Source organism: Gymnodraco acuticeps, unplaced genomic scaffold (genome assembly GCF_902827175.1).
Source record: "Gymnodraco acuticeps unplaced genomic scaffold, fGymAcu1.1, whole genome shotgun sequence".
NCBI classification, from domain to species: domain Eukaryota; kingdom Metazoa; phylum Chordata; class Actinopteri; order Perciformes; family Bathydraconidae; genus Gymnodraco; species Gymnodraco acuticeps.
The window spans coordinates 33,238-58,177 of record NW_022990214.1 but is presented as its reverse complement, the minus strand read 5'-3'; positions in this window follow the sequence as shown (position 1 = coordinate 58,177).

Below are 24,940 nucleotides of genomic sequence, written 5' to 3'. Positions count from 1 at the left end.
CCGCCTCCGTCAGGCGTTCTATGGCCCGGTCCGCCCGGCGCAGCCAGCCTTCGTTTCGCCCCGGTTGCCAGATATCTGACAGTGCGTGGAGGCGTCGTGGCGACAGCCGCTGAAGGCGAAGGCTCCAGTGGCTGGTATGGCGGGAATTCTCAGGGTGCAGGGCCGCACACAGCGTGTCCCGGCGAGCCCCCCCTTGATGAGAGCCTGGCAGCCGATCTGCTCCCACAGGCAGCAGGATGGGCGGACGGTAACAAGCCTCTGCCCCCGTTGCCTCGTGACCGAGAAACGCTGGAGTATTTTGACAAAATATTCCGGGCGTGTCGCTGATTACTCACCTTAGGGAAGTGAATTCGTAACATGTACACTCTGTGGACTTTTAAATTGGAGGTGCGGGTGCCCAATTGGACAGACCAAAATGTACTCTTACTTTTGCCCCAGAGTGCACTAAAAAATAAGCCGGGTGCTCCACGCATAGGCACCGCCGGGGGCTTCCACATGGGGAAACAATTGGGGTCAGGCGAGCTTTCCCCTCAGAGATAGAAAATATTAAAGTTTGGGGATTTTTAACGTAATTCACGAAAGTTCCACCAGGGGGCGCAGTGTCCAATTGATGGAATTCACTACACAGTCAATTCTCCGCGTATTGGACAAAACATTATTTCAATTTTTAAGAAAGAAATAATGTTTAAAATGTCGGAGAAAGTGTATTAAATAGAGACAGAGTGTACCCAGAGAGCAGGATGCAGCACCTGACTTTTTAAGGCAGGAATAGTGTTTAAAAGGTGGGGTAAAGTGTATTAAATAGAGACAGTGTACCCAGAGAGCAGGATGCAGCACCTGACTTTTTAATACAGGAAAAGTGTTTCAAAGGCGGGGAAAAGTGTTTGAATCCTGGGTAAAAGTTGTTTAAATAGTCTGATACTACCAGGGCGCATCACAGCAATTTACAAGGCAGGAAAGGTGTTTGAATCCTGGGGAAACTGTTTTAAATAGGAGGAGTGTACCCAGAGAACCAGGGTGCATCCTAACTTTACAAGGCAGAAATAATGTTTAAAATGTCGGGAAAAGTGTATTAAATAGCTACAGAGTGTATCCAGACAACCAGGGCGCCCTTACTCCTCAGCAGGACGCCCCCGCCTCGCCGTCTCAGGATCGGAATGATTATTTGGACCTCAGCATTGGACAGATGAATAATCTGATCCATGGTGTGGCCGCCGCAACTGGCCGTGTGATGTCTCTGGCCACGGTGGGATCACGCCACGTCTGGTTGGGACTCTCTCTCCAGAAAGGATCGTGATGATCTCCTTGGGGCCCCCGTATCCGCGGATGGGCTCTTTGGGTCGATCACATCGGTCACACAGCGCTTCAGGCGCTTGGAGGAAGAAAATTCGCAGCTCAGCCACATGCTGCCTCTGGCTCTTCCTCAAAGAGGAGAGTACGGCATCACGGTGAGAAGGAGAGAGAGGCGCCGGTACAGAGCACCCATGGCTCCCGCTGCTCCCTCTACCTCCTCAATACCGACACCCACAAAGACAGGCTGCGCGGTCCCGACAGGCCTCTGCTCCGGTTCCGCGCCGACAGAGAGCTTCAGGGTGGGGTGCGCCGTCCTCCCGGAAATGACGGGCTGTGGGAGGAAGCGTCCTGGCGGCGAGAGATGTGTGTCTCACCACCCAAGACGCGAGGGCATCCCCTGCAAAGGATTGGGTGTGTTACACAAATAACTACCGGTTACCTTGTCACACACAATCAGTTCGACAAAATATGTTTGTTTTTTTTGCTTGCCTGCCGGTTCTTCAGGACTGCTTCTTGAGCTCTAATCACACTTTCGCAGACTTTTCTGGTGATTTTAAAGATGACAATTTATGTGTGTCGATTAAGAGGAAAAGATGCCTGGTTTACTTGTTATTATTGTTATCAGGAAATGTACAACCTAACCCTGGACCGCCCAGTAGTAGTAGTCAGATCGCTACTCCTGCTGATTTTAGATCTACGGTCTGGGTTGGGATTCATACACTTAAATGTGCACAGTCTTTTAGCTAAACTAGATTTTGTCCGCATTTGGGCGAGCTCGACTGACGCTGATGTCATTGTCTTATCAGAAACATGGCTAAGAAAATCTATTTTGGCCTCTGACATCTCCTTAAATGGTTACAATGTATTTCATACTGACCTAACAAAGGCGGTGGCGTTGCAATTTATGTGAAAAATAAGTTTTGTGTAACCAAGATGGTTTCCAAATCAATCAGTAAACAACTAGAATGTTGTGCCTTAAAGGGGACCTATCATGCACCTTTGTACATCTTTTATACATGAATATGTGTCCCCGATGTGCAGGGGCGCCACCAGGGATTTTGGGCCCCATGAAAAGATATCACATTGGGCCCTACCACCAGGCCCAGGCCACGCCAACCAAGCACAATTGCTGTAACCACACCTCCAGAACCCAACCGACTCATTTATGCTTTAAATAACTCTACCTGTACAGGCTTGTATCTATCTTGTAGTCCAATACTAACTGCACAATATTTACTGACACTGAGCGGTGAACATATAACACTGTGCAGACGTGCAACATTCTACTGCAGTAGAATTCACTATTTGATATAACACTAACATTCCTGACAATAGATCTCAATAGTCATCTTTTATGGTGTACATGCCTTTTTAATAACATTTTTGAATGGAAAATTCAAAGATCTAAAATATACATGACCTCTTAAATTAAAATAAAGTGAACATTAACACCAATATTATCATTTATAAAATGCTATAACAAAACAAATAACATAAGCAGCAGATTTTTTAATTAAATATACATACCAACTACAAAATAAGCGGGGAGTAAGTGTAAACGGACAACAAAACGGAAATGGAAGTGAAAAGGCCGGATGGTGGCGCTAAATCAGAGCCTATTACCTGTTCTCAGTCTTTTTCTCATCATGCATCTTCTGTGTAGTGATCCAATACCGTTACCATAGCCTTGCCCTTTAACAGTTATTATGAGCCCTTGCTCAGCCTTACTCACCAAGAGCGCAGCGCCCAGCCTTCTTACAAGCAAAGTCACTGATCAAGTCCTTGAAGTCCAGCTTTCTAGCCAACTCGCTTTCAATGGACAGCATGGCAAGACTGCAAAGCCTTATGGGGGGTCAGGGTTGCGGAGCCTAAAGATGGATCTGTTGGTCCTGGCACCAGGGGAGGGACAACTGATTTAGTATGAATAGCTGCTAAAAATGTACCTGCATTTATTAAATGTCAGCTAAAAGAGGAGTGAAATGAAAAACCTCTGAATTTTCTGTGAAGATATTAACAGTACGTAATGTCAGCAAAACATTACAATTATTATTTACAATGGACTAAGCTTAGCTAACAGACACATTTCCACCACTCATGGACCACACCCACCTTTTCTTTTGAAAAACTGGGTGACATACTGTTGCTCTTTAGTCCCTCTCTCTTTCTCTCCTTTCTTTTCTTTCTTGAAAGCCTGACTTTGTTAGTGGTTGAGACATTGTACACACGTAAGTACTAGCATCCGTCCTCACATGCTCTCACTCTGCTGCTAGAAAGTGCGGTGCCGCACAGTGTTTGGAGGCAGGACCAAACCATTACATGTAAATAGATGGGGGTGTTCGATGCTTTGGATAATTAACTTTTGGAAGAAAATAAGTTAAATGAATCGTAAGTTTAGTGAGTACATCATCAATATGATGTTATATTAATGTTAATTATTGATGATTGATGAAAGGTTACTTACAATTTTTTTCTTAATGTTCTAAAAATATTTGGGGCACCTGTCAGTCACGGGCCCTTAGAATCGTCCTAACTTTTCACCCCCTTACGGCGCCCCTGCCGGTGTGTCAGGGAACTCACCAAGTGTCAGAAAACACAACCCTCTCTCTTTTCCTCCATACCCAAATCTCTAAAAACGGGGCTGGAACGGATCTGATACAGACTGATCCAGATTTGAAAATAGTCTGACGTCAGTGACGAGGAGCTCCGCCTATATGGCCAACTCTCCACCAATCAGGGGAATGAGAGGTTGCCGTGGCATGGTAACAGCATGGTAACATGACACTCGTAACTTGGCCCCCTCCTTTGCAGGGGGGCGTGATCAGCTGCAGCGCATGCAAAGACAGGGATGGAGGAGAGCAAAATAGAGCGAAATGAGGCATGGCTAAAATGCATGATCTGTTTGGTATTTTGAAAAAGAAAACGTATAAATATACCTTATATAGGTATGGCCCTACAATATATTATTAAAATATAGCATGATAGGTCTCCTTTAAATATTGAATGGTCAACAGGTCATGGTGGTGGGCCGTTACAGACCCCCCTCAGCTGTCAAGGACTCCTTGTGTACATTGGCAAATCTTTCATCTCAACTAGACTACAAGGACATAGTGCTACTTGGTGATTAGAACTGGGACTGGTTAACTACGGTATCAGAGAATTTATTTTAAAAACCTTTGTATCTCTTTAAATGTAACTCAGATTGTTGACAGTCCTAACATTAAGTCCCCAAATAAATCCTCCTTACTTGATCTCATTCTAACTAATATTCCCTATAAATACTCACCTGTGGGAGTATTTGCTAATGATTTGAGTGATCACTGTGTTGTAGCAACAATTAGGGACACAAAGGTCCAAAAGGGTAAACCTTGCATTGTCATAAAGAGAGACACAAAACATTTTGTGGAGCAGGGTTTTGTACATGATCTGTTTGGTTTTGATTGGGGAAAATCGACCGGTGCGCTGATGTTGAAACTGCATGGTCTTATTGTTATCTTGGTTTTATGGAAATTATTGATAGATACCCCTACGTACATTTAGAGTGAAGGGACGAGACAATCCTTGGTTTTCTGCTGAACTGTCTAGTCTCCTACAAGAGAGAAACAAGGCCTGGGCAAAGGCTAGGCAATCAGGCTCAGAGGTAGAATGGCTGTGATTTAGGCAGCTAAGGAATAGCTTCACATCACATATCAAAAGTGCTAAGTCTAATTATTATCTGTCAGTAACCACAAAGAACCGGAATAATCCAAGGAAATGTTGGAAAGCCATAAAATCGATATCCACCGGTGAGATCCGTAATGAGCTACCTCCGTGCCTTACCACAGCATCTGGCACTATATCGGACAGGGCCACTATGTTAAATTGTTTTAATGAGCATTTTGTGTCCTGTGGCTCTCTGTTCGATTATGTTACTAACTCTGCTTCTGTGATCACCACAGTCCGTGACTCTGAACAATGTGATCTGGAAAACCCTTTCAGTTTGACTAATTTTACTATTAATGTTGTTCATGAAGCGTTAACCAAGTTAGATCCTAAGAAACTGGCTGGCCGGACAACGTAGAACCTTTCTTTTTAAAGATATGCTGCAGATTTTATTGCTCTACCTCTCACTACTCTTTTGAACCTCTCCTTCAGCACAAACACAATTCCAAAAATATGGAAGTCAGCTTATATCCTGCCTTTACTAAAAGGAGGGGAGGCAAGTATTTAAAATAATTATATGCCCATATCTAAATTGTCAGTTCTGGCCAAGGTTCTTGAACGCCTAGTGAGTGAACAGGTAAAGGAGTTTTTATGTACAAAGGACATCCTATCTAAACATCAGTCAGGTTTCAGAAAGCAACATAGCACCATCACTGCGACAATGAAAGTGGTGAATGATATTGCGAGTATTTTAGATAATAAGCAGATTTGTGCAGCTCTATTTATTGACCTTTCCAAAGCGTTTGACACCGTTGATCATCGCATCTTGAAGCAGAGGCGAGTAAGTATTGGCATATCCAGCCATGCAGTGGGGTGGTTTGTGAACTACCTTGCTGAAAGGTCCCAATGTGTTCACTTTGATGGGCTCACTTCTGAGTGATTAAACATTACAAATGGTGTTCCCCAAGGTTCTGTTTTAGGTCCACTTGTATTCTCCATCTATATCAACAGTTTAGGTGAACATGTCGATGGAGCAACCTTACATGTTTATGCGGACGATACCGTGATGTATTGTGTAGGTCCCTCCATTAAGGAGGTTGTTGTTAAATTATAGGCTGTTTTTAACATTATTCAAACTCAGCTCTCTGAACTAAAGCTTCTTTTAAATGTTGATAAAACGAGGGGTTACGTATTGTAACCCTCGTTATATAAGCACAGGCGGAGCACTCTACTGGACTCTATGGGTACTACCTTATCATGCAAGCATTCACCTACTGAGACTTCTATAGACGTAGCCGGCCCCGGGGCGGGCCTACCTGAATGTGCGCGCATCTCGCCTCTGGAGCTCTCCTCCCTGAAGGCGCTATCATTGAAAACAGCTTTGCTGCTTGCCTTGATTTCGGCCAAGAGAGTGTGCTAGCTGACCGCTCTTTCGGGTGCACCCGAGTTGCCTTTTGATTCGGGGAGACCGTAGACATGAACAGTAATTTGCACACATCTGGCCAACTCCATAGGTATATGTGTGTGTTCCCAAGTGAAAGAAATGTGTTTAATCTTAATCTCAATGTAATGCTTATTCCTGTTGCAGTGCACCGGAACGAACGACACTAGCATAATATCTTCTGAAAACAAATGCCCGCCCGTCCACAGACACGCACACACGCCCTGGCGACCAGACATCTTCTTCATAAAACTAATAATATGCCGTAATAATCGGGCAGTTCAATCTCGTGTGAACGAGAAAGTACATATTTTCGCACAAGATACTTTTTTTGTTCTATGAACCTTTAAGGGCTCCGTACTTTCCAATAAAAACACATTTATCTACAGATGAAGTGATTTTGATTAAATATTCCTACATTTGTTGATTAAAAATAACCTACTTTCCTCGTAAAAAAGAAACATGTATTGTCTCAAAGCTCAAAGGACTATTTGTCTTAGCTCGTGAGAAGATTTAACTATAACAATATGTGAATAATAACTGAATGGATGTTGTGTTAATGCTGTGTGTTTGATTTGTTCTCTTTAATGGGATTTTTAAATGTATGCATTGTTGCATCCATAAGTTGCTATGGATGAATACAAAGGTGCATTATGTAATATAGATACATGTTTAGATTTTAATTTTGTGCAATTATGTATAGATATTTTTTCAATTTGTTTGGACATTTTTTAATTTACCTATTATTAAGTTGTCAACTGTGAATTATAAAACACAACTCAAGATTACATTTCAGAGTTGTATTTACCAAGATTAGAAATATAATAAAATGCGTAGATATTTTTTTAGAGTCCATGAATTACTTATTATTGCCCTGTTGCTGGAAGATGTGCACCTAAGGTTTTCCAGAAATAAATATATTATAATACAAATCATAATTAACATCCTAAAGTATACATTTAAACATTTTATTGGGATATTGGGTCAGTCATGTTTCACCAGCAGAGGGCGCTGTGATATCACTAAAGAGAGCTCTACACAGTGTCAGGTGTTCCTATCATCAGCAGCATGTGCACCCATTGACACTGCCCATTAACAAACCCCTGAAGTAAACAAACTGAAAGATGCTTTCAATTTCGACATGTGGAAATGACACGGCAGAAAGCAACATGAAAGCAGAATAGAAAACAGAGGTCCTTATCTGGTCCATCCAGAGGGTCAGAGTTCAGTCTGTTCCTTCCTTCCTCTTCCTCAAAAAAAATTCATGATGAGCTGGTAGCTTCCGACACACATATCTCTTACAACACACACATTTTGTGGTCACTTTGCCAAAAATACTGCCAGTGTTTCATAGAAAACGGCCCATTCTGTATAGGCACTGTCCTTTTACATATGAGGATGTGTAAGAACATGAGGAAGCTGAGGCATGTATTTGACTTAATTCTGAGTTTTGATGTTTATTCCTTCATTTATTTGCTATGTATTAGTTCACATGTTTGAAAAAAAAGTATTTGAAATCCAATACAAATCCAGTGTCTTATTTATTGATATATCGCTGACAGGACTTCATTCAAAAATGTTGAACGTATTCATATTGCTGAAGGTAACAGTGCATATATAGTTAATGTATGCACCTCAAAGTGGATGAATGCATGTCTTATGGACTACTGTTTTTATATTTGTGTGTGAGTGAGTGTGTGAACCTAGAAGATGCATCGGTCTACTTCATTTTGGGGACTAAGGTCAGGTGTGTGTGTGTACGTATGTATATTACTTATGTTGTGGGGCCATAAACCTTGTTTACGCAGTGACATTGTGGGGAAACTGCTTACTTTTGGGGAAAACAGTTATCATAACATTGATAACAATCATCATTACATTTTAGAATGAAGACTTTGTGTAGGGTTAAGTTCTGTGTGTGTGTGTCTGTGTGTGTCCGTGTGTGTGTGTGTGTGTGTGTGTGTGTGTGTGTGTGTGTGTGTCCTTCATGCTCATGCGTACAGCTGTACAGTATTTCCGCAATGTAATGTGGGCAGCAGAGAGCTTACCACTGCTTCAGAAAAAGGCCAAAACATGTTAAATTGGGTTGCCCCCCTCGGATGCCAGGCTGCCAGCATGTTTCCATGGTAACAGAGGAGTTTGGCAGGTGGCCAGGCCCTGCAGTGTGGAGTCCCAGTGCATCGAAGAGCTCCTAAATATACACCCATTTCTCTCACACATACACACAGACTCACTTTACTGAAAACACTCCATCATGCATAACAACACAGGCATGTCCACATACAGGCATATGATCACACACACACACACACACACATACGGGTTTTTGTGAACACTTTGGAGGACACTTTGACCCAAACACGTTTTTTCCTTCATTAGAAGGACACCCCTTTCCACTAGCTTTACAAAGATGTTTTGAATATCAAAAAATCTATTTTGAGCCATACAACACAAATCCCACTTCAAATGTCCAATACACACATCACAACTCAAAATACAACAACCTGACACCATGCTTAATTATGAGGACAGCAGATAATGAGCTGCATAAGCCCCGCCCATGACAAAATTGTTATTTGTGAGGACAGTAGCTATACAACACACAAACATGTCACTGAAGTGTATTAAAGGGACAAACATGATTAAATGGAACATAACTTTACACAGACAAGTGTTGGATTGTGCATTACAAGAACAAACCTTTTATAAACGGACAAAATGTATACAGCATAGGAATACCTGATTTGTGATGTAATATTTTAATAGACAATATAGTGCACCATAGATATATAGCTTAAAAGTATGTTAATGTGTTTGGTTATTGCTTGCCTCCTGTTTGCAATCTGTTGTTTTCATGCAAATGTAGAACCACATTCTAATACTCTCCAGAGGGGTACACTACAAGCAGGTCTTCCGAGACAAATTAAATCCATTTGCAAGTAAATGCTTATATTTGCAGCACTGCTAATTGCAATTACATCATCGATATGAAAAGAACCGATAACCATTTTATAGCAAAGTGACCGAACTGGTTTATCACTAATACAAAATGCTATTTGCCCTACAAGACTGCTCATCTACTGGAGCATTACCTTTTAAAAGCTGATAGAAAAGGACACATGGCACATTGCACAGTGAACAATGAGCCAAGTTTAATGGTTATTTTCACATAACATTTTCTCACATGAAAATTGAGCTAAGACTAAATATTTATTATTTTAAACATATAACTCTCCTTCCAGCATTACCTTGGTACGACAGAGGATTAGGGCCACACAAAAGAAAAGATAGAAGAATAAAGTCATAATTACGAGATTAAAGTCGCTATGTTCGGAGAATAAAGATGAAATTATCCCTGGGGCTGAGGGGTCGTTGCAGCAGATCTTCAAGAAAGTTATATTGACAGATTGGAACTGGAACGGATCAATAACTCATAAACAAAACGTTGCTAAAACACAAACTAACTACCGTAATAAGGTAAACAACTATCCACAATCCAATTTAATCAAAACAACCTCACACCCGCCGCCCTCTGAGCTGGAAACATCACACAGGTGTCTGTCTGCAGCCGAAGGAGAGAGGAGGGGTCAGGGACCGTCTACAAAGTGCAACACTGAAAAAAATACTGCAAATAAACTACTAAAACCACCTATTTTCGCAAAGTTGTATGTGTAGTTTAAGCAACAGTATATTATTGTGTGATTTAAAATGTGATGTTTTATAGCTTTATAACAGAGGAGTTATTGAGTATATCTTTATTCAGTGTTGCACTTCGTAGATGGTCCCTGACCCCTCCTCTCTCCTCCAGCTGCAGACAGAGGACACCTGTGTGATGTGTCCAGCTCAGAGGAAGGCGGGTGTGAACGGTAGTTAGTTTCTGGTTTAGCAACGTTTTGTTTATGAGTGTTTGATCCGTGAAGTTCCAATCCTTCAATCTATCTGCTGCAACGACCCCTCAGCCCCCGGAATGATTTCATCTTTATTCTCCTAACATAACAGCTTTAATCTCGTAATTATCCTTATAATAAAACATTGCTCCTACATGTAACATAATAATGAAGTTGAACTGTGAACTGTCCTCATTGCATGTTCGATTACATTTCATCATCATTTGTGTAGCAGTGCTTTTTTCTTCTGAGTCGTGCCTTGGCTCCTGACGAAGTCTCTAATATTTTGCAAAGAGCGACCAGCCAGAATAGGATGCTCTGCAGCTTTGCACTGTCTGCAGTCTATCATCGTGGCCACTTTCCCCTTGGTGTGCATTAAAGTGTCTCAAAACTGCTGCCACCTCTTTTGGAGACCACTTCTGTTTTTGCATCCTCCTGGGATTCCTCTCCACAGCATTTTCAAGAGACTCTACAAACAGAAAAAGAGGAAATCTTGTGAATGAAGAAGGACCAAGTTTAATCACTAGACATCCAGAGTAGTATACAACTGCTTTACTGGCTCTTGTTCTGAGTTAACAACACAATCAGGTAGAAAGACACTGATTATAGTGTTTAATATTTAAAGAGTATGATCATTCAGTTTAACATTAAGAAGAAAAACAGCATTGACACACAGTCCTCTTAGTGTCTAAAGCGGTCCAGTAGAGTGATACACAGGACCCGTGTATCGAACCTCAGCATTCAAATCCAGTCTTCATGGTTTATAACTTGAAATAAACATGTAACTAATACCAACATTAGCTGTGTTCACACCAAGTACTTTGCCGTACTTAGTGCCGGCACCAAGTACTTTGCCGTACTTAGTGCCGGCACCAAGTACTTTGCCGTACTTAGTGCCGGCACTTAGTACCCCAGGGCACTAAGCTCTTGTTCTGAGTTAACAACACAATCAGGTAGAAAGACACTGATTATAGTATTTAATATCTAAAGAGTATGATCATTCAGTTTAACGTTAAGAAGAAAAACAGCATTGACACACAGTCCTCTTAGTGTCTAAAGCGGTCCAGTAGAGTGATACACAGGACCTGTGTATCGAACGTCACAATTCAAATCTAGTCTTCATGGTTTATAACTGGAAAGAAATATGTAACTAATACCAACATTAGCCGCGTTCACACCAAGTACTTTGCCGGCACTTAGTGCCCCGGCACTTAGTACAGATCGCGTTCACACCGGAATAAGTTCCCTGAGGGAAGATTACGCAAATGAGCCGCTGACGTCACTTCGTCTTCTTCTGCTTTGGGTTTACTGGCAGGCCGCAAACAGCTTCACGGCGTATACTGACACCCGAAGTCCCTGGCCGGAAGTCCCCGGAGTTGGGGAACGCTTCAGTAGAAGCTGCTGGGAGTCCCAGCAGCTTCTACTGAAGCGTTCCGAGTAAATCGCCAGAACACCGACACCTCCTTATCTCCACCGCTCCCATGTTTTATTTTGTGTTTCCATAAGTTAATCTCTCTGCATTTGTGCGCTGGGCGAATGCTAATGCTAATAATGCTAATGCAAGGATAATAAAATGGCGGCTCTACAAAACATTTCAGAGTTTTACGGGGCGGGGTTTGCAATTCGCCCAGCCAATCAGAACTGGGGCACTTTTTTCCCCCAGGAAAGTACCATCTCTCAGCAGGCACTAAAAATGGGGGTAAAAGTTCCCGGCTTGAAGTACTCTTTTTGGTGTGAACGCCACATAAGCAGTAGTAACGGAACTAAACGTGAAAAGTACGGGGAAAGTAGTCCGGTGTGAACGCAGCTATTGAGTTGTGGTTAACTCACCTGTTGAATGTCATCATAGTGGGACTCAAATGTCATGGCAGCATCTTCATGCAGAGTCTCTGCCTCAGTGGAAATATTGTGAATGAAGAAGGACCAAGTTTAATCACTAGACATCCAGAGTAGTATACAAATGCTTTACTGGCTCTTGTTCTGAGTTAACAACACAATCAGGTAGAAAGACACTGATTATAGTGTTTAATATTTAAAGAGTATGATCATTCAGTTTAACATTAAGAAGAAAAACAGCATTGACACACAGTCCTCTTAGTGTCTAAAGCGGTCCAGTAGAGTGATACACAGGACCTGTGTATCGAACCTCAGCATTCAAATCCAGTCTTCATGGTTTATAACTTGAAATAAACATGTAACTAATACCAACATTAGCTGTGTTCACACCAAGTACTTTGCCGTACTTAGTGCCGGCACCAAGTACTTTGCCGTACTTAGTACCGGCACTTAGTGCTCCGGCACTTAGTACCCCAGGGCACTAAGCTCTTGTTCTGAGTTAACAACACAATCAGGTAGAAAGACACTGATTATAGTATTTAATATCTAAAGAGTATGATCATTCAGTTTAACGTTAAGAAGAAAAACAGCATTGACACAGAGTCCTCTTAGTGTCTAAAGCGGTCCAGTAGAGTGATACACAGGACCTTTGTATCGAACGTCACAATTCAAATCTAGTCTTCATGGTTTATAACTGGAAAGAAATATGTAACTAATACCAACATTAGCCGCGTTCACACCAAGTACTTTGCCGGCACTTAGTGCCCCGGCACTTAGTACAGATCGCGTTCACACCGGAATAAGTTCCCTGAGGGAAGATTACGCAAATGAGCCGCTGACGTCACTTCGTCTTCTTCTGCTTTGGGTTTACTGGCAGGCCGCAAACAGCTTCACGGCGTATACTGACACCCGAAGTCCCTGGCCGGAAGTCCCCGGAGTTGGGGAACGCTTCAGTAGAAGCTGCTGGGAGTCCCAGCAGCTTCTACTGAAGCGTTCTGAGTAAATCGCCAGAACACCGACACCTCCTTATCTCCACCGCTCCCATGTTTTATTTTGTGTTTCCATAAGTTAATCTCTCTGCATTTGTGCGCTGGGCGAATGCTAATGCTAATAATGCTAACGCGAGGATAATAAAATGGCGGCTCTACAAAACATTTCAGAGTTTTACGGGGCGGGGTTTGCAATTCGACCAGCCAATCAGAACTGGGGCACTTTTTTCCCCCAGGAAAGTACCATCTCTCAGCAGGCACTAAAAATGGGGGTAAAAGTTCCCGGCTTGAAGTACTCTTTTTGGTGTGAACGCCACATAAGCGGTAGTAACGGAACTAAACGTGAAAAGTACGGGGAAAAGTACTCCGGTGTGAACGCGGCTATTGAGTTGTGGTTAACTCACCTGTGTAATGTCATCATAGTGGGACTCAGATGTCATGGCAGCATCTTCATGCAGAGTCTCTGCCTCAGTAGAAATCTTGTGGATGAAGAAGGACCAAGTTTAATCACTAGACATCCAGAGTAGTATACAAATGCTTTACTGTGTCTTGTTGTGAGTTAACAACACAATCAGGTATAAAGACACTGATTATAGTGTTTAATATTTAAAGAGTATGATCATTCAGTTTAACATTAAGAAGAAAAACAGCATTGACACACAGTCCTCTTAGTGTCTAAAGCGGTCCAGTAGAGTGATACACAGGACCCGTGTATCGAACCTCAGCATTCAAATCCAGTCTTCATGGTTTATAACTTGAAATAAACATGTAACTAATACCAACATTAGCCGCGTTCACACCAAGTACTTTGCCGTACTTAGTGCCGGCACCAAGTACTTTGCCGTACTTAGTGCCGGCACTTAGTGCTCCGGCACTTAGTACCCCAGGGCACTAAGCTCTTGTTCTGAGTTAACAACACAATCAGGTAGAAAGACACTGATTATAGTATTTAATATCTAAAGAGTATGATCATTCAGTTTAACGTTAAGAAGAAAAACAGCATTGACACACAGTCCTCTTAGTGTCTAAAGCGGTCCAGTAGAGTGATACACAGGACCTGTGTATCGAACCTCACAATTCAAATCTAGTCTTCATGGTTTATAACTGGAAATAAATATGTAACTAATACCAACATTAGCCGTGTTCACACCAAGTGCTTTGCCGTACTTAGTGCCGCGGCACTTAGTACAGATCGCGTTCACACCGGAATAAGTTCCCTGAGGGAAGATTACGCAAATGAGCCGCTGACGTAACTTCGTCTTCTTCTGCTTTGGGTTTACTGGCAGGCCGCAAACAGCTTCACGGCGTATACTGCCACCCGAAGTCCCCGGCCAGAAGTCCCCGGAGTTGGGGAAGGCTTCAGTAGAAGCTGCTGGGACTCCCAGCAGCTTCTACTGAAGCCTTCCGAGTAAATCGCCAGAACGCCGACACCTCCTCATCTCCACCGCTCCCATGTTTTATTTTGTGTTGCCATAAATTAGTCTCTCTGCATTTGTGCGCTGGGCTAATGCTAATCCTAATAATGCTAATGCGAGGATAATAAAATGGCGGCTCTAGAAAATGCTTTACTGGCTCTTGTTGTGAGTTACCAACACAATCAGGTAGAAAGACACTTGATTATAGTATTTAATATCTAAAGAGTATGATCATTCAGTTTAACATTAAGAAGAAAAACAGCATTGACACACAGTCCTCTTAGTGTCTAAAGCGGTCCAGTAGAGTGATAAACAGGACCCGTGTATCGAACCTCAGCATTCAAATCCAGTCTTCATGGTTTATAACTTGAAATAAACATGTAACTAATACCAACATTAGCCGCGTTCACACCAAGTACTTTGCCGTACTTAGTGCCGGCACCAAGTACTTTGCCGTACTTAGTGCCGGCACCAAGTACTTTGCCGTACTTAGTGCCGGCACTTAGTGCTCCGGGACTTAGTACCCCAGGGCACTAAGCTCTTGTTGTGAGTTAACAACACAATCAGGTAGAAAGACACTGATTATAGTATTTAATATCTAAAGAGTATAATCATTCAGTTTAACATTAAGAAGAAAAACAGCATTGACACACAGTCCTCTTAGTGTCTAAAGCGGTCCAGTAGAGTGATACACAGGACCTGTGTATCGAACCTCACAATTCAAATCTAGTCTTCATGGTTTATAACTGGAAATAAATATGTAACTAATACCAACATTAGCCGTGTTCACACCAAGTACTTTGCCGTACTTAGTGCCGGCACTTAGTGCCCCGGCACTTAGTACAGATCGCGTTCACACCGGAATAAGTTCCCTGAGGGAAGATTACGCAAATGAGCCGCTGACGTCACTTCGTCTTCTTCTGCTTTGGGTTTACTGGCAGGCTGCAAACAGCTTCACGGCGTATACTGCCACCCGAAGTCCCCGGCCGGAAGTCCCCGGAGTTGGGGAAGGCTTCAGTAGAAGCTGCTGGGACTCCCAGCAGCTTCTACTGAAGCCTTCCGAGTAAATCGCCAGAACGCCGACACCTCCTCATCCCCACCGCTCTCATGTTTTATTTTGTGTTGCCATAAATTAGTCTCTCTGTATTTGTGCGCTGGGCTAATGCTAATGCTAATAATGCTAATGCGAGGATAATAAAATGGCGGCTCTAGAAAATGCTTTACTGGCTCTTGTTGTGAGTTAACAACACAATCAGGTAGAAAGACACTGATTATAGTATTTAATATCTAAAGAGTATGATCATTCAGTTTAACGTTAAGAAGAAAAACAGCATTGACACACAGTCCTCTTAGTGTCTAAAGCGGTCCAGTAGAGTGATACACAGGACCCGTGTATCGAACCTCAGCATTCAAATCCAGTCTTCATGGTTTATAACTTGAAATAAACATGTAACTATTACGAACATTGAGTTGTGGTTAACTCACCTGTGTAATGTCATCATAGTGGGACTCAGATGTCATGGCAGCATTTCCATGCAGAGTCTCTGCCTCAGTGGAAATCTTGTGGATGAAGATTGCACTTGAAATGATTTGGCTCTATGAAACCTGATGTACTTATATGATTCTGTTTTTTTCAAGTTTGTAAGTAAGTCGCTTTGGATAAAAGCGTCAGCTAAATGCAATGTAATGTAATGTAACTATATAGCGAGTACGGAGAAAACAATACAGTTGCTACATAAGCAGTAGAGCCGATAACGCAGTGATTATAACACAACCCCACATATTAATGTACATATGTAGTAATGTTACGTAACATTAACCAGTACCCATACATTTTCCACCACATTTTAGCTGACTATCCGTTACTATCATTGACCGTCATAACAGCGGTACAAGCCGTTCTTCTGTTGTTGTTTTATACAGGCTTGTCTGATTATCAGCTGTTATTAATACTTAGGCTAAACATGTTGTTATATCAGAACAGCACAAGTTAGATTATATTGAAAATACGCCGGTACAGCAAAAGCAGCTTGTTATTAATCAGCGAGACGTCTGCGGTGGCTAAGCTATCACTGTCCAGAAACTCTTTTCAGTGCTATATTACCAAACAGTATACATTTAAAGCTAACAAACATGTGAATGTATTGGGGAATATGTATCAGGGGACGTTGCTTGTGTGACAGTCAGACAGCGAATTATTCCTCTCCAGTTAGCAAACGGTAGCTGAAACGCCGGTGGAGCACGGCCGTCGGCAAATGCTACTTAAATAGTGGTAAACAATGTACCACGTCACTCTGGATAACAGTATTAAAGCATAAACTGTATGTACAAAGGTGCACAAGTTGTTCAATCATGCTTTGAATTAGGATTTATATATAAATGTCTCTATCTGCACAAATGTGGTTTATTTCTAAAAATGTTTTTGATCCACACAAGAATGTTTGTAATAGATATCCACAAGTATTTTAATTAAAGTGTTAGCAATTTTCATTAAAGATATATTTTGTGTTGTTACATTTATACATCAACTATTCAACCTGCATTCACAAACTCACCTTTTTTTTGTATGAAATGCAGAGCACTTTATACATGAAAAGCAATAAATATTCATGTGTTGATAAAACATGTGGATAATGTGGAATTTTTCAGATTTATATAAAACAATACACATTTATGTGTGCAATGATAGATATGTGTGCGGAGAGAGATATGTATATCCTGATTTTACATTTCTGAACCATTTTGTGAGCATTTATTCATATTGAAGGACTAATTTGACTAAACAAAATCAACATTTTTACTAAGGGCACAAGGTAGAGTACTGTATGTTGGGCATGCATTTTTATATCCAATAACAATAAATAACAAATAAACAATTACATTTGACAATGGAAGTTATGTAATATCCCCGCAGTTAAGATCTTGAGCAGTCTTGGAATAAATTCAGCCTTGTCTAAGAACGAAACAATACAATGGTAAAATGCAGTCAATTCAAAGACAAGACCTCAACAAAGTGGTCTTGAGACAAAGACCGATATGGACTCCTAAAACACTGAGTACCTTAAAGTATATTATCAGATAAAAGCTATAGTAAAGGTGCAATGAAATTATAGAAATATTAGACATAATGATATAATATAGTATTAAACAAAAGCCTGATAATTACATCTCTAAACTGCAATGAAATGTAGGTAGTATTAGACATAATAATAATAATAATATTAATAACATAATAATAATATTAATTATTATTACTATGTTATTCTTATTCTTATTACACACACAACATTTTTCACAGAAACATGAATTGTCAGGACCATCCGGCAGTCAGCCAATCAGAGCTCCTTCTGTGTGAATATTCATGAGCGGGTGCAATACCAAAAACCAGCTGTATGAGCGCTCTTCTGACACACAGAAAATACACAATTTCTGGGTTTTGTGTATAAAAAGGTCTTTTTTTTTTTTTGGGTATTTAAGCTTTCTACACCTATAGAAACACTTCTACGCTTTTAGAATTTTTATTTATTAGCAGGACACCGACCCTGTCCTGTTAATAAAAAATGTCTGGCTAATGTCGGTGTGTATTCATACCAAAAGTCCTCTTAATTAACAAAGGTGCACACACACACACACACACACACACACACACACACACACACACACACACACACACACACACACACACACACACACACACACACACACACACACACACACACACACACCACACACACACACACACACCACACACACACACACACACACACACACACACACACACACACACACACACACACACACACACACACACACACACACACACACCTTTGTTAATTAAGAGGACTTTTGGTATTTTTTATTAACAGGACAGGGTCGGTGTCCTGCTAATAAATACAAATTCTAAAAGCGTAGAAAGCTTAAATACCTCCCCCCCCCACCCCCACAAAAAACAGAAATTGTGTGTTTTCTGTGTGTCAGAACAGCGCTCATACAGCTGGTTTTGGGTATTGCGCCCTCTCATGAATATTCATACAGAAGGAGCTGACTGCCGGATGGTCCTGACAATTCATGTTTCTGTGAAAAAGCTGTGTGTGTAATAATAATAATTAATATTATTATTATGTTATTATTATTATTATTATTATGTCTGATACTATCTATTTCATTGCAGTTTAGAGATTTAATTACCAGGCTTTTGTTTAATACTATAATATATCATTATTATGTCTAATATTTCTATAATTTCTATAATTTAAAAGCACAGTGCTCAAAGTGGGCCGGTACTATCCTGTATCGCAGTACTCCGGCACCTCCACATTTTTCTTTTATTTGCATACCGGCACTTCTAAAAGGCTACTGACTCTTCTCAGCCTCTCAAATCATGTTCAATTGATCCTTTTTCCATTAAAGGGAAACACTGCTTTAGCAAGGGAGCACCACGTTCCCAGCGGGTAACCACGCAAATAATTTCTGTGTCCGGGCCCGGGCCGAGCATGCATTATATGTCCGAAAAATAGGCAGAGTATCCGGATTACATGGAGCTCAGCACAATGTTACAATAAGTTATAATTTACTTTTAATAAGGTAACTTTATCTTTGTTTACATGCATCCAATCATGAATGTATACATTTGCCCTGAATAATATCTTGACGTTTGGGAATCAGCAGTCCGTGGAAATTCACAAGGGGGAGGGACTCCCCGGACTGCGGTAACAGTCAGGGCATATTCACATTTCATTCCCCAGACGTTCAAGGTAGGACTGGTGTAAAAACTTAAATGACACAGCTAATGTTATCTTTTAATTCTTGTTTCGAGGCTTGTCACTATTTTTATATTGGAAGCTTGTTGAAACTGTATGGAATTAGAGCAGGGTTGCCAACTTTGGGTACCTGCCTGGAGTGAGATTTTGATATCATGGGTTTAATTACACATATGCGCACAAAATGACTGCTAGCGTGTTAGTAGCAGGACCTTAGCATATATATAGGATATACATACAATATATACAAATACATAATATTGGACACAGACTATAAAGGACACACAGTTTCATTCACTAATGAAAGTCAAACACATGTTTGTTTCCACTGTTTTATTGTCTGCCTGTCGCGATAAGCAATTAATTGATTTATCGTACGATAAATAAAAATTACCTCGATAAATTGCCATTTACATGAGGATGTGACTAGCAGTTTGAAAGTATGTACTTGAATTATTATTATATATTATCATTATGTCAGTGCTCTAAAATGATACAACGGTGCAGACAATATTTGTTATCATTTTTTTATTTATTTTTTTATTATTTCTACTGGATCTTAGATCTGCGCATGCGCAATACGAGTCGGCAGTGGCGGCTCCAGAGTATTTTTGTTGGGTAATCCATGGTAGGGCTAACCCATACAGCGGTGGGGTTCAAGTCAGTATTTGCAATGTAATTACATACACGCCCCCCTTGACAGTGAAACGCCATGCGTGAGGTTTAGATTATTTCCCTGTCTCAATCCAAATTGAACTGTATGAAATAAAAAGGCACATTTGTCTTGTAGTAAATAAAAAGGGATCTGGAGCCAATCCTGCAATTTCCCCACAAGTGAAAAAGTTGACATGCTAAAAACCCAACCCCTGCAGGGGGTCTGGGGGGATTCTCCCCCAGGTGATCTTTTGAAATACTAACAAAATACACATTCTGGTACTCTCTTGAGAAGAAAAATAAATACATCTATTACTACACGACATATTTAAAAAAAAAATGAATACCATTTTAGTTTTGTGTTACTTTGTTCTGAAAGCTGAACCTGCTGCTCCTCACTGAGAGGAGAGGGAAGAGGCTGTGAATTACTTTACATTGTGGATAAGGGTGGATAGCCCCCATTGTTCTGTGTGTCAAAATGAAAGACAGCCCACACACCTATCAATCATCAAACCGTGGGGTCTTATTTCGTTACGTGTTGATTTCTATCAACACGTAATGTTGTATCGATGTATATAGAGATGTACTACAGCAAAAGTATTCTTCGTAGGGACTTCCTGCAACAACACCACGCCGTTATCTTGATTCTGATTGGCCAGAAGACATTATCAAAGATGTTCTATTGAGAAGACGATCACTACGTGACAAACGTTTTCAAAACCGTTTCTAGTCTTCGGTATTCTAGTTTTTGGCGTGAGAAAAGTTTGGGCAGCGTGAGAGCGTGAGATTGAGAGTGAAAGCGTGTGTCACACGCCAGATGCGTGAGAGTTGGCAACCCTGAATTAGAGACACGTTTTAGGCTAAAACGTTAGCAGCTACGGCTAATGCTAGCTTACTTGGGGACACGTGTCAGCATTCATCTAGTCAGTAGGCCTACATTTGCGTTTTTTATTCAAAATAATTGTATTTAAGGCAGTTTTTTCAATACATTTATTGAGCAAGCATTTGTAGATAATATTGATGAGTGTAATTCAGTTAGTTAGTCATCTGTTTCTGCATCTGAGTGTAAAGTACATTTAACATTTAAACCCATACAGCGTAACAGCGTCAACACTGTGGTTGAGATTGTGAGGGAAGCATCCAGTGAAAACATGAAGCTGAACAGTTTATTTTGTTTATAGATGTCAAATGCTATGACTTAGCAGCCATTGTTACACATATTGAGCTGTTTCAGTGGCATGGCTTGCGTAGATCATCAAACAGTAGCGTGGCGTGGGGAAAAAATTAGGGGAAGCCAATAATATGTCCTTTCTTTTGGGTCGGGGGTGTGGTGGTCAATGTAATAACGTAACCAGATGAGTGATTACAGCACCCGGTATCATTTTACACACATTTGTATCATACAGATGCAGGACTTACACACGCCTGTTATCTAACTGACAGGTCCGCACGCACTCTCCAGCCGAAACTCTAAGCATTAATTCACAGACTAAATCAGGAGAGCTTTAACGTTTTACGTCCAATTCGCTCCTTTTTTCCTCGCTGTATACAGCTCCAGTTTGGGCATTGGCCTGTCATCAGATTGTATTTGTTGTTGCTGCTGTAGCGGAAGTTTAGTACAATTATTTTTTATTAAATACTCCAAATCTCCACCCTCCATAATTGCACTTGCTTCAGTTGCTTGCTACTTTCTAACGGCGGTGAGAGTGGTGCAGTGACGCTATCTATCTTCTATTGATTCGATTTATGATTCGAAAATTATAAAAGTAGGGTAGACATGTGGATATTATCCGACTGAACAAAATGTGCATTTATCTAACAGGTTCGTTTTCCACTGACCTTATTTCGAGCTATTTTACAAAATCCTATGGAGAAATCCCATTGCTTTTTTGTCGAGGTAAACATGAGGAAAACCGAGCACAGCTTACTTCCGGATTTTAGGACGCGTCACTGCAACACTAAATTGATGCGATTTGATTGGATTGTGAGGCAAGGGAAGCCAGCCGCCTCTGGTTTCCCTTGGCATGGCCCTGACTAATCACAGGTTGGAAGGGGCATGACGTGAGCCTTGTCTGATTGGTCAATCCCTCCATTTTTTTTCACCAAGGGAAGCCAATTTCGGCTGGCCTCCTCTCGCAACAGTGAGTGCAATCTACTGTTTCACCATAACATCTAGAGGGGCGCTGTTTCACTCTTTGTAAAATACTCAATGAGAATGGGGGAGAGACGGGCCGGCAGCAACACACAACAAAGAATTTCCGAAACTAAACGAAGTGTTTTTATTTATTAAAAATTATTAATTAAAATTATAACTACAATCCGAAAAAACAGGGGAAGCCTGGCTTCCCTTGGCCTACAGGAGAAAACGCCACTGTAATCAAAGGGTCTGTTTTCTCACCAACAGCGAAAATCAACCCTTTGCTGGATATGGCATCAGCAAGACCCCGGAGAGCAAAGATTAAACCTAGAGAAGAGGCTGCACATTTTTCAAGATTTCCACTGAGGCAGAGACTCTGCATGAAGATGCTGCCATGACATCTGAGTCCCACTATGATGACATTCAACAGGTGAGTTAACCACAACTCAATGTTGGTATTAGTTACAGTACATGTTTCTTTCCAGTTATAAACCATGAAGACTGGATTTGAATTGTGAGGTTAGATACACAGGTCCTGTGTATCACTCTACTGGACAGCTTTAGACACTAAGAGAACTGTGTGTCAATGCTGTTTTTCTTCTTAATGTTAAAGTGAATGATCATACTCTTTATATATGAAATACTATAATCAGTGTCTTTCTACCTGATTGTGTTGTTAACTCACAACAAGAGCCACTGAAGCATTTGTGTACTACTCTGGATGTTTAGTGATTAAACTTGGTCCTTCTTCATCCACAAGATTTCCACTGAGGCAGAGACTCTGCATGAAGATGCTGCTATGACATCTGAGTCCCACTATGATGACATTCAACAGGTTAAGACTATAAGGGTTATTAACGCCTTTGTTACCTCGAGACTGGATTACTGCAATGCTCTGTATGTGGGTATGGACCAGGCCTCAATTAGACGCCTGCAGCTAGTGCAGAATGCAGCTGCACGTCTTCTAACTGGCCATAAAAAGTGCACTGGCTTCCAGTTCGGTTCAGAATAGATTTTTAAATCCTTTTATTTGTTTTCAAAGCCCTAAATGGGCTGGCTCCGGCCTATGTAGCCGAACTCCTCCATCGCTACACCCCAGGCAGAGCCTTAAGGTCGGCTGATCAGCTGCTGCTGATAGTGCCTAAGACCAGGCTCAAAACCAGAGGGTACCGAGCATTCGCAGCAGCGGGCCCCAGGCTCTGGAATATTTTGCCCCTCCATGTGAGGTCGGCCCAGACCCTGGGGGTTTTTAAATCAACACTTAAAACTCACTTTTTCTCTCTGGCCTTCTAGGCTTCTCTTATCAAGAATAACTTTTACCCAAGACCTTTTCCCTCTCTAACCTCTCGAGTTTTATTAGAGGGAAACGGTTTGTAGAGCGGCTTAGACAGGCCGGGGAGTGTTACAATTCGTAGACACAGCGTACCTCCCTATCTCTCATCAATTTCCATTCAGTTTCTTACTCTCTTACTTGCTACCCTTTGCCCTCAACCTATTCTAAGGGAGTGCTTGTTCTTCCGTCTGTCTGTGTCTGTGTATTCTCTTGTTCCGATTAACCCAGCCAACATTTTTCTTGTTTTGTGTCTATATCTACGCCGGGATCCGGAGTCGAGGCTGATCTTCTTGCTGTGGTCCTGGATCCTCTATCCTGAGTTCTGGATTAAGTCGTGGACTTCGGGTCGTGGCTAAACCTATCTCTGTGGTCCGGCCTGGGTCTCGTCTGGCTGCCTCCCTGAAGGCTCCCACAGGATTGTAGTTGACATCTTCGTAGATTCATCTTCTTATTATACACACATGCATTTCCTAACATTTGGATTACCTATGCTGTAAAATGTATTACCTCTTCGATTTACACACGGCATCTATTGCACGTCTGTCCGTCCTGGGAGAGGGATCCCTCCTCTGTTGCTCTCCCTGAGGTTTCTCCCATTTTTCCCTTTAAACTGTGGGTTTTTCTCTGGAATTTTGTCCTTGTACGATGTGAGGGTCTAAGGATAGAGGGTGTCGTTTTTCTCATAGTGATATTCTGAATCAATCTGTGCTATTGTATTAGCTGTAAAGTGTCTCTACTGTAGGCTATTTTTATTATATGTACAGCACTTTGGCTCGACCAAAATCGTTTATTAATGTGCTATAAATAAAACTTGATTTGATTTGAAGACTTTTATATGTTGTTCATTTCACTACATTAACACTTGTTTTATAAAGAGCTTGACACAAAATGTAATGTCATCTTCTTCATGAGGACTGTGTGCTTCTGGTTTGCTCAGACTTGATGGATAGTGCTTACAACAAAAGCATTAATGATTGAGAAGTTAGTTTCTATCATGCGTCTGAGTCCTGCATCTCAACGGGGTTAATTTTACAATGATGACTGAGCCTTTAGCATGACCAAAAATTAACAGAATATGGTTTCCCAGGAGGATGCAAAAACAGAAGTGGTCTCCAAAAGAGGTGGCAGCAGTTTTGAGACATTTTAATGCACACATTGCCAAGGGGAAAGTGGCCACGATGATAGAATGCAGACAGTGCAAAGCTGCAGAGCATCCTATTCTGGCTGGTCGCTCTTTGCAAAATATTAGAGACTTCGTCAGGAACCAAGAATAAAGATACTATACTCAATAACTCCTCTGTTATAAAGCTACAAACATCACATTTTAAATCACACAATAATATACTGTTGCTTAAACTACACATGCAATTTTGCGAAAATAGGTGGTTTTAGTAGTTTATTTGCAGTATTTTTTTCAGTGTTGCACTTTGTAGACGGTCCCTGACCCCTCCTCTCTCCTCCGTCTGCAGACAGACACCTGTGTTATGTGTCCAGCTCAGAGGGCGGCGGGTGTGAGGTTGTTTTGATGAAAATTGGATTGTGGATAGTTGTTAACC